Here is a 6,337-nt window from a genome sequence, read left to right as displayed (position 1 = left end):
AGGGCAGTGTTCCTGTGCCGTGCACACCTGTGGGGCGGTGTCCCTGTGCCATGCGCGCCTGCGTGGCTGTACCTCTGCTTTGTCGTGTTTTGGGTTCAGTCCTGGGACTTTTTCTGGAGATCTTGCTCATCATAAGGGAGACTCTGGGTAGGTACTTGGGGTTTCCTTTGCCTCATAACAGTAGAGGGGTGCGGGGGAGCAGTGTGTCCATTTGAAGGTAGGAAGGAGATGGTTTGCAGATAGAAAGTAGGCAGAGATCCTGCTGTCCTTGAGTTATGCTATAAATTACTTGTGCTTTATAATCATAATCATAATCATAATCATAATCATAATAATTGTTAACGTTGAGACAGTGTCTGGCTATTTAGCCGAGGCCGGCCTGTAACTCATGGTGATCCTCCTGCCTCAGCCTCCTGAGTGCTGGGATTACAGGTGTGCAACACCACACCAAGTTTACTTGTGTATTTAAAACTAGCTCCCCTTCTCTAGAGAGGAGATGGTGAGGAGGTAACATAGAGGCCCAAATGCCCACATCCCCCTCCTTTCCTCTTCTCTGTGAGCCTGGAGGTGCAGGCGTCTCCGGCTCCTTTCCTTCTCTCCCCAGCTCACTCCCTGTTGGCATACAGGACCCCCAGGCATGAGCTCTGCATCTCACAGGCCATGTTTCCCCATCCAGCTTAGGAACAGAGCAAAGGGGTAACACAAGTGACCTGGGAGGAGGCCATTGGCTTTGGGTGACTTGGGGCAATGCCAGGAGACTGGCTCAATGCTAGTTGGGTCAAGGTCCCTGGACTTTCCCCTTAAATCATCAAAAGCTCGGAAAGAATTTCATACTTGGGCCTACAGCATTCCAAGGCCCATGTGCCAAGGCTTGGTCCAATCCCAGGCAGTTGTTGGGGGTGGAGGAGCCTTTAAGAGGTGGAGTTGGTGGGAGGAAGTGAGGTCACCAGGGGGTGCGGCCACAGAGGGGAAGTTGGGCTCTGGCCCTTCCCCTTCCTGTCTCTCCCTTTCAGTTTCTTGTCTCCATGGGATGAGAAATCTGTGTTGTCCTGTGCTCATACCAGGGTGTGCTGCCTCCCACATCCCAGAAGCAAGGGGCGACTGAAGATAGGCCAAGGCTTCCAGATGTGAGCCTGTGGCCACTCCTCTCTTAAGCTGCCATCTCAGGTGTTTCATTATAGCTTTCATGGAAAGCTGATGAACCCACTGTCTACTCTGACTTCCTCATAAGAAAACAAGGAAGCTTTTAAATCACAGGTTGGGCACCAGATCCAGAGACATGAGCGCTCTTTTCCCACGCAGCCCAGGGTAATAATAAACCATGCATCGTGCATCCAACAGATGTGTGGATTTCCGATTGCTGCCTACAAATGGCCATGAACTTAGTGACTTATAAAAACAAATTTAATGCGGGGTGTAGTGGCATATGCCTGTAATCCCAGCACTCCAGGAGGATGAGGCAAAAGGACTGCAAATTCAAGGCCAGCTTAGCAATGCTGTCCTCTACTACAGGGCAGGGTGCTATCTCAAAAACAAAATAACACATGACTTTATTTATTATCTAATGTTCCGAAAGTCTGGATCCCAAAATAGTGCTTATGAGGCTGAAATAAAAAAGTTGGGAGGGTTGTGCTCCTCCTTGAGGCTTCAGCAGAGAAAGCCTCGCTTGCAGCCCTGGTCTTTAGGTCCCCCTCTCACTCCTCGGCCGAGGCCCACCTTCATCTCCCTGGCGTGGGCCTCCCACCGCCTCCTCTGTTCTGTCTTTTTCCTGAAGTGTGCACCTTTCCACCTCCTTGGGTAATGGCTCCTGGGATGACACCAGACCCTTCCAGGTCAGCTGGAGGAAGCCTCTGCCAAGGACCTGGTGCTGCGTATGGTCACAGAGTCCCTGTATGCTTCCAGGATTGGGGTGCCCTGTATGCTTCCAGGATGGGCGTGTAGACGTGTTTGGAGATCACGATTCTATCACCGGGTGCTTCTAGTCTTGATGATTATGCTAGGTTCAAAATAAAATGAGTGCGTTCAGAGGACCCAGGCTTGTCTGTAGGTGCTGAGTATTAAGAAAGCCAGGAGAGAAGGTCAGCTCAGTGTGGTCTTCACCGATGCTGGAAGTGGATGCTTGAAGAAAAGTAGCCAGAAACCCAGTGATGGAGACAGAGGTCTGATCTCTGTGCTCCAGCAGGCTGAAGCAGGACGATGACAAATGTGAACCCGGCTCAGGCAACTTCGTGATGTAGTGAGGCCTCAAAATAAAAATAGAAATGACTGGGAATGTAGCTCAATACAGAGGCTCTGGGTTTGATCCTGAGTATCAGACACACACACACACATGCACGCACGCACGCACACTTCCCAATTGTTTTCTCTAGGAGGCAGATTTGAGACAGACCTCTTCTCTCCTACCCAGTCACCTTGTGAATAAATCCGTCTTCTTTTGCAAAACTTGTTATTTCAGTCACTGGCACATTGCTATCTGTTCAGTAATAGGGAATTCAGAGGCTACTGGGAGGACATGGGAGGACATGGCCGGGTCACGGACAGATAGGACACCTCCCTTTATGAACATTGAGCCTTGGTGGCGTTGGGATCCTTAGGGATTCCTGGAACCAGTCCCCTGTGGGTGCCCCAGGCAGCTGCATTTCTTTTCATCTTATAAATTGTAGACAAAAGTCTCTCAGTACAGTAATTTCTGTAGTGAGGGAAGTGTGCGTGCGTATGCGTGTATGTGTGTGTATGCATGTGTGTGTGTGTTGATCCTCTCGCCTCAGCCTTTGCAATCCTGAGGTCGCAGGTGTGCACCACTATGCTCCATGTGAATATGGTTCTGACAGTCCAAAACCAGCTTTGGACATGTGACGGAAGAGATGCTGGGTACACGTGCGTGAAATCAGAAACCAGAAAGCCCAGTATCGTTGCTGCACTGTGGGACAGCAGAGGTTGCACAAATGAAAGGCTTGAGGGGCCGCAGTCATGTGCGAGGCCCTGAGCCCCGAGAAGTGAAAGTGGAGACCTCTGTGTGGAGCCAGCAACGCCTCGGCGGAGCCATGGTCTGGGCACAAACCACCCCACCCCCATGGTGTGGCTCTTGGCACACCCAGCAGCAGGGAAAATTCTGCAGCCCACACCAAGGTGACCTCAAGGTATTATTCCCTCCCACTTTTTTATGGGCCAGGATAAATGAACAAAGTATCTTCTATTACCAGATCGGATCCCAAGCAGACAGGATAACTCTGATTTAAAAGATACCAGGAGGTCTATACCGGGTGGTGTAGGTCTGTTGCACTGGGTCTTTGTGCAGAGCCTTAGCCGCACTGTGGGGCTTTGGAGACGTAAGTGTCTGGGCTTTGGATGGGACCCGAAGTCTGCCCGGGTGACACGGGACGTGGTGGCGCTGGGCCAGGCTTAGAGGTGGCACGACTGCCCAGCCTCCATGAGGCCCTGGGTTCCAGGCCCAGCACCTGGCACTCCTAGCACGAAGGCAGCTTGCAGGGCAGGTGCGTGGCCACCGATCGAGCAAGAGCGGACAGCCGCGCAGAGGAAGACCTCTCCCAAAAGCGCGGTGTTTCAATACACAACACAGACTTCTTGTACTTTCAATGTAACAAATACTTCAAGAGAAAACCTTCAGAAAGAGAGGGGGAGCAGGAAAGGGGAGATTAAAAAGATGTAGAGGGGGAGACATGTACAGACTGGAAGGGGAGAGAAAGGGACGCGGGTGTGGGAGGTGCGGGGGTGAGGAGGGGCTGACCCGTGGCCGGAACCCGGGCTTGCTGCCCCAGCAACTCCCGGGCAGTCTCCGTCCAGGCCTGTCTCATTCTTTGTCCTCGCCTGTGTGTTTAGTTAGTTGAGTGGTGCTAATCAGCTTGGGCAAAATTGCCTTCAGCCGGCGATGGCACTGTCTCCCTGGGTCCTGACCGTTCTGGGAGTGCTCTGGAGACCCCAGCCCCTTGTGCTTGGCCCCGGCCGGCATTCCCTCACACTCTGCGACAGGGTTGGGTACTTTTCAAATCCATTCAGCCATAATATTTTTTGTTTTTCCTTGCAATGGAAGAACATCATGGAATAGAGCATCAAATTATCTTTGACCAAGGCTTTTAAGCTAGATTTCAGTCTTTTCCTTTTTCCCTCCTCCCTCCATCCCTATTTCTTCCTTTCTTTTCTCTCTCTCCCTCCCTACCCCCCCCCCCCCTCCTGGCAAAGTTGTTGATCTGGCCTTGAACTTGTTCCCTCCTTCTGCCTCCTGCCCAGGAGTTGACCACTATGTCTCATTAAATTTTCATCTTGTTTTAGGTGGTTACCAAAGTTATTTGAAGGAGTGGTGCAAATTAAATAACTTCACTTTTGGAACATGGACAATACAGCTAAAGTAACCATGTGCGTGGCCTGCTGTGGTGACAGGGACCTCCTTCTGAGCTGTGGAGACGCAGCCTCAGGCTGGTAGCACCTGTCCCTCCCTCTGGGTTTGCCAATCCACAGATGGGTGGGGCAAAAAATCATGGTGGAAGGGAATGTGGAGCAAAGCTGCTCTCTGTGGTGGCTGGAAGCCGAGGGGGAGTGGTCAGGGACCAGACAGTCCCCAGGGCCACCCCAGGGCCCGCTCCCTTGCACCGGCCCCTCCTGTTCTCATGCCGCCTGAGAGCACCGTGTCCTTAGTGGTCTATCCATGGCTGAAGTTAGAGGCCCCATGACCCAGTCGCTTCCCTCAAAGTTCCCTTGCTTGGGACCAAGCCTTTAGCCATATGTTTTGGGGGACATTTCCCATCCAGACCATAAGAACATAGCCTTTTCTTATTCTGTAGTGAGGGAAGATTTAATTTAGACCTTGTTTATAATGTATTAATGATTCCATTGAATCAAAATATGCTTCTTGGTCACTACAAATGTGCAGAAATATGAGTAGTGCATCATATAGAACTTTCGGAGGCCGAGACAGGAGGATTGCAAGTTCAAGCCTGGCCTGGGTAACTGAATGACTTACCAAGACCCTGTCTTCAAATAAAAATTCAGAAAGGGATAGGCACGTGGCTTGGTGCATGTGGCCTTGAGTTCAACCTCCAGTGCTGAGAAAATAAGGAAGAAATAAGGAAAGGAAAGAAGGCGGGAAGAAAATAGGAAACTGAGAAAGGAAGAAACCAAGAAAGAAAAGGAAATGCAAAGGAACGACACGAAGTGGTTCTGTCTTGGCTTCCTCTGTCCAAGCGTCAGGGCAGCACATCACTGGTGGGCTTGTTTTGCACTCAGTCTCAGACAAAGTCATATTAAACAACTCTGTCTCAGAAGAAATGCAACTTCTATTTTGTTTAAGTTTTGTGGTGCTGAAGCACAGCACACGCGTGCCATTTCACTCAGTTAAGTGTGCAGTAGGGCAGCATGAGGCGCGTTCGGCTTGTATGACCGCTGCCTCTGGCCATCTTCGCAGCTTCTCAGCGTCCCAAGCTCAGGCTCTGCATCCATCAGACAGACTCTGTCCTTTCAGTGTGAAGGCGCTGGGTGCCGTCTCAGCGCTGCGAGAAGCAAACCAACCAGCCCCGCCACGAGAGCACGTTCACAGCACAAACCGCAACGCTCCTTCCTCCAGCCTCTGGAAGCCGCCGCGTCCCTGTCTGTGTGACTCACCGTTCCAGAGGCCTCCAGCAGGCAGAGCCTCGCAGTGCTTCTTGTTCGTCTGCTTCCTCCACATCACCCTCAGCTGCAGCAGGCTCAAGGCTCACCCCTGGGCGAGCCGTGTCACCTTCCTTCCGAGCTCGGGCTGGATCCCCCCCACGGAGCAGGTCTGCAGTCGTGTGCCCGCCTGACCCCCATATTTGGTGATCACACTGTGTGTACCAACCACAAACGTGAACAGCACCCTTATGAACACTGGGGCTCGTCCATCTCTCTGCAGCCTGGCTTTCCCTTTCTTGGCTGGATCCTATGAGGACTGCATTTTTAATTGCTTGAGGAGCTGTACATCATCTCGCACAGGGGCTGTAGCGTCTTACACGAGTTCCAGTTCTGCCACACATTCAACACTTGGTGTTCCTGGTTATGTTTTGTGTTGGTGACCGCCAGCTGTCATCCTTGGGTGCAAGGTGGGGTCTTTGGATTTGTGTTTCCTAAGTGCTGCTGATGCTGGATGTCTTCCCTTGACTCGCTCTACTGGGAGAAATGTCTGATAAGCGAGTTGTGTTTAGTGGAGTTAGTTTCCGTTGTTGAGTAGTAGAGTTCTTTAAATATTGCCCATGTCAATCCCCTATAAGGTACCTGATTTACAAATGTTTTCTCCCCCTTTTTGGATGGCCTTTTCACTCTCAGGGGCTGAGAATATAGTTCAGTGATACAAGCCCCTGCCTCACAA

The sequence above is a fragment of the Octodon degus genome, unplaced genomic scaffold (assembly GCF_000260255.1).
Source record: "Octodon degus isolate 3935 unplaced genomic scaffold, OctDeg1.0 scaffold00075, whole genome shotgun sequence".
NCBI classification, from domain to species: domain Eukaryota; kingdom Metazoa; phylum Chordata; class Mammalia; order Rodentia; family Octodontidae; genus Octodon; species Octodon degus.
The sequence above is the reverse complement of the archived record's forward strand: the minus strand, read 5'-3'. Positions refer to the sequence as shown.